The 11,429-nt window shown below is 34.2% G+C and overlaps 1 pseudogene; it reads right to left on the bottom strand.

Moving 5' to 3' along the window:
• Positions 1–9,777: 9,777 nt before the first annotated feature.
• LOC124966977 (ubiquitin-conjugating enzyme E2 C-like) lies at positions 9,778–10,365 on the bottom strand (annotated as a pseudogene).
• Positions 10,366–11,429: the final 1,064 nt, after the last annotated feature.

Below are 11,429 nucleotides of genomic sequence, written 5' to 3'. Positions count from 1 at the left end.
GTTGTTTATATCATAATATTTTAATTGGAAAATTGAAAATTACTAAAATGAACTTCTCAATGTACTGCCTAGGAAATCTGATTATCATTCCACTCACCAGTTCTTTGTATTTTCCAGGTAGACAAGCACAAATCTTCAAATAAACATACATTTCTTCCTTTGGTAAATAAAATGCTGGTTTTCATTTTGGAAAAAAATTATATTTAAAAAAATTTTTTAAATTATATTTTAAAAAATCAAAAAATGCATTAATGCATTCTAGATCTCAAATCATTTGATCAGAAATCACCATTCTTTATTAATTTGACATCTGTTAATACCTCATATATTTTAAGGCTACAATACAAAATATATAATTATGTCCTTTAATATTGAAGTAGCTATTTTTATCTACTAAAATAAAAACATCTGCTGCTAGACTTAAATGACAACATTCTCAAACCTCATATAATATTGAATATGTCTAGGATATCATTAAAATATTCAGCTTATGAATATCCAGGTTAAATATAATAATAGATTCCTTCAACTAAAATGGAAAAGTGAGGCCTGCTGCATTGACACATGATTGTAATCCCCGTGACTCGGGAGGCTGAGACAGGAGAATTGCTAGTTCAAAGCCAGATTCAGCAACTCAGCAAGACCCTTTCTCTAAATAAAATACAAAAAAGAGCTGAGGATGTGGCTCCATGGTTAAGTGCCTCTGGATTCAATCCCTGGTACCAAAAAAAAAAAAAAAAAAAAAAGACAGATATTGAAATTATGTGACAAAGACTTTAAATGTTCTAACCTGCAATTATGAACACTCTTGAAATAAAGTGACAGAGTTTCTACAAAGAAACAAAAAATAAAAATGTGAATAAATATATGGAAATTTAGAACTAGAAATTAGTAACCATAATCAAATCTGTTTAAGAGAATGGATGTAATTATGGCTCTAAATTCATACTCTGTTCTGATAAGATCAAGAAATTGAAGTGGCTTAGGACTTTTCTCCCCTCTTTTACCATAACATATTAATATTAATATTCCAGAATTAGTACATAAGAACCTCTTCAGTTTCATTCTTAAAAAAAAAAAAATCAGATCTGAGGGGATGGAGTTGGTCAGAAAAATGTGCTACATGAAATTACCCAGGATGTATCTGATATGGATTAAGGATCATATTGCCCTCAATAAGACTCATATAAAGGTGATTCATGTATAAATTCTACTATATTGAATTATAATCTACATATCTACACTTATAATTCTACTATACTGATTTATATCTACAAAAGTCCAGGTACCTTGCTCCTCTTTATATAATATTTTCATTCCATCTGATATCTGTTTTCATGCCTACGTTATTTGTAAATAGAAAGTTGAGGTAAGTCACTCAGAAGATGTTTTTAAGTAAATATAAAATAACACCCATAAATGAATTGCATTCCTATACACCAATGATGAATCAGCTGAAAGAGAAAACAGAAAAACTATCCCATTCACAATAGCCAAAAAAGAAAAAAAAAAAAAATCTTGGGAATCAATCTAACAAAAGAGGTGAAAAACCTCTTCTATGAAAACTACAGAACACTAAGAAAGAAATTGAAGAAGACCTTAGAAGATGGAAAGATCTCCCATGTTCTTGGATAGGCAGAATTAATATTGTCAAATGGTCAGACTACCAAAAGTTCTATACAGATTTAATGCAATTGCTATTAAATTTCCAATGACATTCTTCACAGAAATAGAAAAAGCGGTCATGAAATTCATTTGCAAAAATAAGAGGCCCAAAATAGACAAAGGATATTTAGTGAGAAAAGTGAAACTAGAGTCCTCACAATATCAGACCTTAAATTATACTACAGAGATACACTAAAAAAAAAAAAAAAAAAATCATGATACTGACACCAAAACAGATATGAACCAATGGAACAGAATAGAAGACACAGAGACAAACCCACAAATGTACAGTTATCTCATCCTGAATAAAGACACACTGGAGAAAAGATAGCCTCTTCAACAAATGGTGCTGAGAAAACTGGAAATCCATATGTAGTAGAATGAAATTGAACCCCTATCTCTTGCCCTGCAAAAAACTCAAAGTGGATTAAGGATGTAGGCATCAGACCAAAAAAACTGTGCCTACTAGAAGAAAAAGTAGACCCAACTCTCCATCATGTCAGCTTAAGAATTGACTTCCTCAATAAGATTTCTTAAAGTACAAAAAGTAAAATCAAGAATCAATAAATGGGATGGTATCAAACTACAAAGCATCTTCATAGCTAATGAAACCATGTGAGGAGAGAGCTTACAGGATGGGAGAAAATCTTTGCCACCTGCAACTCGGAGATTAATCTCCAGAATATACAAAGAACCCAAAAAACTTAACAAAAAAAATACAAATAACCCAATCAATAAATGGGCAAAGGAACTGAGCAGGCATTTCACAGAAGAGATATGAATGGTCAACAATATATGAAAAAATGTTCAACATCTCTAGCAATTAGAGAAATGCAAATTAAAATTACATTAAGATTCCATCTCACTCTAGTCAAAATGGCAATTATCAAGAATTCAAGTAACAGTAAAAGTTGGCAAGACTATCATGCTAAATTAAATGAGCCTGTCCCCAAAAACCAAAGGCCAAATGTTCTCTTTGATGTATAGATGCTAACACACAGTAAGGGGAGAGGGGAAGAATAGAAGCTCCTTGGATTATATAAAGGAAGGGAGGGGAGATTGTAATAGGAAAGTTAGTAAAATGAATCAGAAATAACATTCCTATGTCATATATGAATATATGACCAGTGAAACTCCACACCATGTACAACCACAAGAATGTGGTTAAATGTCCCTTTAATAACAAGCTATGTAGAAACAAATACTCCATATCCGTTATGCCCTGGATTGCAATTATATTACTAGGGTTTCAGATTTATTGTGGGATAAAATTAATCAAAAAATATGTAGTGCCTATATAAATATATCATTATTATTTATCAAAAATAGTCATAGTGGTATGGGTACAAAAAGTCACTCAGAGCCCTAACTGCATCCTTGAGACAGAAAGATACAATGTGGTCAGATTCAGAATATCATCTTACCTTTAACATCTCTGAACTTAATTGAGAATTCTAGACTCCCATTGGGAAGGTGCATCAGTGAAAATAATAAAATCTCTTGTAGTCTTTTTATCTTTCCTGTGACCCACACACACCTTAGAGATGAGATTCTTTTACCAATATTGATGCATCTTTTTGTTACAGAAAACATGAGATGGAAGGGATTACTCTCAAACCAGTTCCATCTTCCTATCAGTCCTCTAGAATTATTTATTTGGCATGGGTCTTAGTGAACAGGGTTACGTTTCAACTGATAATTCCTAAAGTAAGATGTCATCCATGGTCTCTCACTGATCCAACAATTATAATAGAGAAGAGGGTCTTTTCAGGGCAAAATGACCAATTATGTTACAAATGCATGAACTGTATGTTTTATTTTGTTTTCTTACCCTTCCTACTTTTCCAATAAAATCCATTTCTTTCATTCCCATTTGTTCACTGACACCTTCAGATTCTGCTTTGAAATTTTTCATTGTCCTTACCTAAATAAGATTCTGTCATCTTCATTTTGTTTGTGAGATAGCAAAAATAGTGTTAAGTGTCCAGCTTTGGTGTAGTGCTCCTTTACTTGATTCTCAGATCTGCCAGTGACAGCAACTTAATTTTGAATACGTTATACAATCTGTATAAGCCCCATATTATCACTCTGAAAAAGGGAAAAGCTATATCCTGGATCAGAGTCTTAATAATTATATGGCATTGTATATAATATTATTATGGTAACTTACATATAAAAAGTCTCAATAATTTTAGAAATAAATTTTATTGAAAATTTGTTTATTTTAGCAAATAGGAAATTGAGTTTTTATAAGTGTGGAAATTTTTAAATTATAAGTATATAATGGTTTCTATCTTATTGACTTAATGAAGCCTAATAAATTCTTGCATTAAAAATATATATATTCTAACTAATAGCATAGATCAATAGAGAACAAAACTATATTAGCAGTCACAGAATTACGAGTGTTTAAGATCATGTTAACCTCATTACATTCTAAGATTTATTAAATGTTTTGTGAAAGTATTTTATAGTACCCTGAGGCCTTATAAACAATATATCCAGAGATTCTTAGAATTGCCATTAAATACAATCATCTATTCAGTCTTTCTGTAAGAAGATGAATTCTGCCTTGTGTTTCTAACAATGGCAGTTAAAACCTTAAATTCAATGCTGTATGGAGATCGTCTTCCTTCAAATATGTTCTTTCTCTTGGGGAAGTTCAATGGCAAATTTTCTGGTAGTTGGAAAGACTAAAATTATTATTTTCTTTTTCATTTTTTTAATTTTAAAATGCTGGAGTACATTAGTGTTTAAAGCTTTACCTTAATAAGTCACTAATAATGTTAAGTTAGGAAATTTTTTCTCAAATTATCCTTGGTCAGAGATCAGCAAATCTTTTTTCAGTAAAAAACCAGACAGTAAAATATTTGAGTTTTGAAGACATTGCGGATATTTCTTTTTTGCTTTGTGTCCCTTTAAATTAAGATACTAATTGTTTGCTTTTTCCCGGAAAATCAACAATATCTCTGGGCTTTTGTCTCTCCAGGGGTTACTAAGGCAGTATGTCCTTTAGAACCTTAATATTTTCTGGTGGTTCTACTTTTCCCCAGTCTCTGAATGGCCCTGTGTTGCTTTCTAAAGAAAAGGGACATCTAAGATGGATCTATCTACTTATATTTTTAGTCAAAAAGGGCACAAGTTTGCCAAGAAAAGTAACAGCTTTTTTCAAAGTAAGGCGTATTTCATGGGATGTGATTTATCCAAAGAACTTTGATCCTTTACTCCTAACATACCATAAACACTTTCAAAACTTTTCAGGACTGAAATGAAGGAGTAATTATGAGGATTTCAGGACATTCTTGGCCACTGTCATCAATAGAGCCTCATCTTTTCTGAAATCACCATACTGCTATGTGACTTAACCTAAATTGTCTATAATCTAAGTCCTTCTGTGGAAGCCAATACATTAATGCAGTCCTTTGTGATTTAGAATTAGCTCACCAATGACCTCCTACTCAGTCATAAACCTTTCCACCATTTTATGCTCGATAGGTTTGGACAAGCCCTTAAATTCTCAGTTACATGACTTATACCAAGAGCATATTATCGTGGCTATTTGATAAAGCAGCAAAAGACTTCCCACTTTATCTTGAGGAGAAATAGACACAGCAGCTAACTCTGTCATTGTGGTTTAGAATCTCCTTTAAACATGAGAATTTTCATTGTGTAAAATCTTTTTCACTCATTGAAGAAACATAAATATCTGTGTAGGCAGCCTTACCTCCTGTCAAATCCTATTACTTTCTCCTCCCTGCACTTTAATTCATTGTAGTAATATTTTACTTCCTGCTATTCTTTTTTTCCATTACCTGAAGAAGCAGGAATGGTGATTTACTATCTTCTATTCACAAGCTATTTTATCTGAGTTAGATTTATTATAATCGTTAGAAAAACTTGATTATTTTTGGTTGATGGCTTGTATCTTCAGATCAAAATTGGAAAATATCAGAAAGGAGGCATGATAGTCAACTCACCCCTGGAGTATTGTCCCTTGCTGGAAGCAAACTCTACCCAGGTGATAGAAGTCATTGCTCTCACCAGAACTTGTTAGAGACAAGAAGGCTAATGAACAAACATGAGAGTGGGCAGCTGATAACAATTTCCTAGCTGACTATTAAACAGACATACCTACCTTCTTTAAGGTCTTACTTCTTAAGAAGAGTTTTTTTGAGACTTAACAGGCAAGTTTCAATGAGTCTATATTATATAATCCCAGCAATTGAGTAAGAAAATGAATCCTGCGAGAAACACAGGCATGTATTTCATAAGAATAATTTCTTGTGTTCTCAGGAAGACTGCATAATGTTATCACAGGAGTACATGAAAAACTGAAATGATTTTACATGGAATTAGTCACTCAAAGAAGGACAAATTGAGTTCTAACACTTTGTGGGTAAAATTCACTAAAATTGATTAGTGAAATTTCATAGTATATCACAACTCTCATCAGTACAATTCTAGTTAAACTACAAAGTGCCACATGGGCAAGATTTCAAACCCAAGGACACTCCAAATGGACATTATATCCTATAGTTCTGCAGTGGGATTTAGAAATCTTCTCATTGCCTTTCTTTGGGGTGGATTAAAAGCTTGCTTTGATGGAGAGCTGTGGCTCTAATAGTAATAAAAGCAATAGCTTGATTTCGCATTCTCACTTTGAGTAGTATCAATCTTTAATGACAGCAGTACCCAATTAATTGGAGTAATTACTGAAGAGTTTTGTAAATACTTTGGAGTTCATTGTTTACATCTGATTCACTACAGAATGCTCATATAATCCCAATCTACATGAAAATTGGAAAGAATAAATGAAAGCTCAAATTAAAACTTTAGAGAACCTGATACTTTTGTGCTTTGATGTATTGTCATTGACTTGAATGACAATGAATTTAACAATTTATGGGTTTTTGTCAACTTTTTGGGTATGTATAATCAAAATTATGTAAATATCATTTCTGTCTTATTACTCCTAATTATAGCATCACAAATGACCAAATATTTAAAAACGCACGAAATTTATCCCTTTTTTCTTTAATAGCTTCCAAAATAACCATTGTATGATCTAAAATCCAGAAACATGGTTTCAGGATGTGACATCAAAGAAATGGGTCCTTGATTTCCAGTGGAATTTGTACCTATCAGACACTGAACTTTAGAACAGTAGTAAAACCTCAAAATGTTGGGAGTGTTGACTGAACCATAGGTTCCAAACTGTCCTGTGGCAGAGGTGATGCCCTTCTAGAGAATTCTCTGTACAGTGGTATCGAAGGCATGTCTCAGTTGCTATGGTGATGCCCTGTTCAATAGGTGATTTTGTGCTACAGAGCTATTCAGTTCTTGACCTTGAGTTCCAGACACAAGCTGCTTGGGAGTAGAAAGTTATGGATGCAAGCTGATAATCATAATTGGGCTGCTCATACTCATGACCTTGGCTTTGCTTGCTTTGAATAAACTTTCCCACAATAACCCTTTTAATTAATAAACATATAATAAATGTGCTGAGCTTGCTCGTAGTCATTTTTCCTCCACCAGAGGTTGACTGAACCACCAAGCCCCAACTTTTTCTCTATTCATGTGTCACTTTGTTCTTTCTCCATCCCTTCATCGCCTGGTCCAGTTATCTCCCTGGAATAAATTGTCCTGCAGATCATGACACCAAGAGTTTGTTTCACAGATTCATGTCTCTACGTTTAAAAAAAAAAAAAAAAAGTAAGTCAATTCTTTCTAACAGCATCCTGACTAAAAACATCAATATTATTAAGAATTTTAGGAAGAGACTTCTAAATGAGAAAGCTTCAACCTAAGACTTCAGTGCCAAATATAAGACTATGTAAGAGACTTCTGTTTCTATCTGTGGAAGAGATCATAGATATTCGTGTGTCAACTTACATTCTTTTGCTTTTTATTTTCTGAGATATCTTTCCTATTTTGCACGTTAAGTTCTCTTTCATAGTCTCTCTATAAAAGCCCATTTCTTCATGTAGGTTTTTGCATGTTTAGTCACACTTTATCTAATAGTAGTCTAATACATGAGTGCATCTTGTATCTAAACTAGCTAAAGCATAGAATCAAAAGGAATGTTTTCTGGGCTTGTACCTATTTCTATTTGGAAGATATCTAATTTCAGATAACTAATTGATTTCCTAGTAATGAGGCTCAACCATTAAATAGTATTTTAGATAACAAATATCATAGAAAGCCAGACAACTAACTGCCTAAAACTTCCTACCTGTCATACTTAGGAGTTATATCTGACTGCAATCATGTCTAAGTCTTGCCTTCATTCACAGCTTGTGTGACCAAATATTGCAGAGAGTGGCTGGAAGAGAACCAGTGGCATATATTTGAAAGCAATGTCATTTTCTCAGATTACAAGATATATTAATTCTCTTTTGTTTTATATCTACCCCAAGATCTAAGTTCTACATTTTTTTATTACCTGAGTGTTGGACTGCTTTTAATCTTTGGTGTGTCAATTATTGGAGACTTATTTTGTTCTTTTCCATCTATATATAATTTGTCATTTTTATCACTTAAACATCAAGTGAAACTCAAAATTATTCTACCAAGTGAAGCAAAGATTCTGTGAGAGACTATTATGAAAGATTTCACTTATGTTTTAATTAAGCTTTTTTCCCACTTGAAATACCATCTACATATAGAAAGAATACTTAAGTTTTAAGTAAAGATAATTTGGCTTATATTTTTCTCTGACTCCTGGGTACTGGTATCACATTCTCCACTTCTGTTATTCTGAAAATGATTGCATTTTTCCCTTAATTTGTGGATTCTATTTTTACTGGGTTCAAAATTGTAGGTTGGCAATTAGTTCGTTTCAGAACTTGAAAGTTGCGATCCCATTGTCAGTCTTATTGTTCTTCTTTAATGTAATGTGTCATTTTGTTCCTCTAACCTCTTTTAAAATCACATCCAACTTGATTTTCAACAATTATTATGTGTGTGCAAGGCTTTAAATATTTTTCTTTTGACCTTCCTGAAACTTCTTTAAAATGAAGCTTGAGTAGCTAAAAAAATCACTGTCCTGCCCTATACCATCATTCTCTCTTCAACTTCAATTTCACATATGCTGAGACTTTTCATCCTTTCTCATATTTTTCTTATGGATTCTTCTGACTTTTCCATGATTTTCCTTTTTATTTTTTTTTTGCCATGTTATGTTCTAGTACAGTAATTCCCACTTAATCAAACCTCTTCTCTATATCTCAAATCTGCTGTTAAACTTTCAATGAGTTGTTTTATTTTAGTTATTGTATTTTGTGGCTTAAAAAGTTTCACTTGATACTTTTTCATGGATTCTAAAGTCCTGATATAATTTTCCATCTATTATCCATTTTCTTGTTATCTTGTTTGGATAATTTAAAGTTTTTTTTTTTTTTTTTTCTCTATTCTTATAAGGTCATCTTGGTTCTGTTTCTAATTGTTTCTCTATCAACTTTATTTCTGTTAGAATTAATTTAATTCCTTTTCAAAAAATTTATTCTACTTTCTCATACATGAGAGTAGAATGCATTTATACATTTTGATAGATCATACATAGATGGAGTATAATCTCTCATTTTTCTGATTATACATATTGTAGGACCACATCAGTCATGCAGTCATATATGTATGTGAGGTAATAATGTCAGTTTCACTCTACTATCCTTTTTACCCCAATACTGCTTCCCCTTCCTTCACTCCCCTATGCTTAATATAAAGTAACTCTATTCTTCCCTATCCCCCACCCCGCTTATTGCAAATCAGCAAACTTGTAATGGAACCACCATTTGATCAGTTATCCCACTCCTGGGTTTATACCTAAAGGACTTAAAATCAACATACTACAGGGACACAACCACATCAATGTTTATAGCAGCTCAATTCAACATAGCTAAAATGTGGAACCAACCTAGATGCCCTTCAACAAATGAATGGATAAAGAAAGTGTGATATACGTGTGTGTGTGTGTGTGTGTGTCTGTGTGTGTGTATGTGTGTGTGTGTATGATGAAATACTACTCAGTTTTGAAGAAGACTGAACTTATGGCATTTGTTGGTAAGTGGATGGAATTAGGGTATATTATAAGAGGCTGGACAGCTCTTGTCAGGGCTATTGGCTGGAGACCTGCTTTGAGTAGGTTTCTTGCAGGAACTTCTTAAAAGCTGTGGGGTTTTTCCAGAGCTCAATAGCATGTGGGTGTTCAAAGGGCTGTCAATGTTGGATTCTGTGAGTAGAGAGAGAGAATGGTCAAGGAGGTAGAAGAGGTTGACCCACAGGAATCCTGACAGGCTCCTATGTTTTACAGGAAGGGGTGGTCTCAGAAGTCACCTCCTAGCAGGCTCTGGATGGAGAGTAGGATGGTCCTGATGTCCCTGAGGATGTCCAGGCAGATGTTACCCTGAGTGTCCACCTTAGGGTGGTAGCAGGATGTGAGGAACTTCACTGTTGTAAGGGTAACCACTGGGGAATTCTAAGGACAGCTTATACCTCAGGTCTTCAAATACTGTACCAGCTGCTCCATGGATGTTCCCTACCCATTTGAAAAGGTCATCTGATTCTGGGAAGGTAGAAATTCCTTTGTCACCAGACATCATAAGGGTCATCAGTTCCTGCTGTAGCCTTTTGCCCATAGGGCCCTGGACAGTGCCCCAGCTGGGCTCCACTCCTTTATGCCCCTGCAGCAATGCTAGTGGCGACTGGGTTATGTTTTGCAGTTTTGAGACCATGGCAGCAGGGCTGTCAGGGAGACAGGAACTCAGAGAACAGGACTGTAACTAGCTTCTAGCGTCTTCCTCAGTGCAGTTAAAGAAACAGAAACAAAAACCGCCAGGAAACCATAAAGTGGTGACTCTCTTCTCTCTCAATATCCTTGGGAAATCAAATTCCACTATATTTTCTTACCAGTCCCCTGAGCTTCCCCAAAGCAGTGCTAGATTTTCTGTGTTTAGCTCTGCTCATTTCTCTTGATTCTTGGCTTTTGGCCCTGTGTGAAGAATCAGCAAAAGTCCTACAGGGAAAGGTGGTTTGATTGAGGTTTCCCAGATGTTGGTCTCTGAATCCTGCTTTCCTTGGGCACTCTCAAATCTTTGAAGCCAGATCTCTAATGCTTCCCTTAGCCAGCACCATCTTAGCTGGAAGAAGAAACTGAGGCTTGCAATGACTATGTGCCCTGCCACAACCAAAAAAAAGAAAAAAAAAGTATTTCTTAGATTGTTTCAAGTTCTCATTTTATTTTGGAGTTCTGAAAATTAACTGCAAAATTTAAAAAGGCATTGATTCTCACTATAGCAATTATATATATGCAATAAATTATACACACACACACACATATGAATGTAATTATAGAAAGAACTTCTAAAATTATCATTAAACTAACAATTATACCTCTAAATTATAGTATAGTGCAAATGTTTTATATGTTTTGTAATGTTTTTGTTTTTTGGGTCTTTTTTAGAGGGTTACCAGAGATTGGACCCAGGGCCACTTAACCACCGTGCTACATCTCCAGCCCTTTTTTATACATATATTTAAATTTTGAGACAGGGTTTCATTAAGTTGATCAAGCCTTTGCCAATTTGCTGAGGCTGACTTTGAACTTGTGTTCCTCCTGCCTCTGCCTCCTTAGTCTCTGGGATTATAGGATTGCTCCCCCACACTGGTTCCTCCAGGTTCTTATGCTAATGAAGTTGACTAAACAAGTGATCCAGGTTTTGCTATTTTGTTTTTGTTGTGCTGGAGATTGAACTCAGGGCTTCCTGCAT

The sequence above is a fragment of the Sciurus carolinensis genome, chromosome 1 (genome assembly GCF_902686445.1).
Source record: "Sciurus carolinensis chromosome 1, mSciCar1.2, whole genome shotgun sequence".
Lineage (NCBI taxonomy): Eukaryota > Metazoa > Chordata > Mammalia > Rodentia > Sciuridae > Sciurus > Sciurus carolinensis.
The sequence above is the reverse complement of the archived record's forward strand: the minus strand, read 5'-3'. Positions and strand labels throughout refer to the sequence as shown.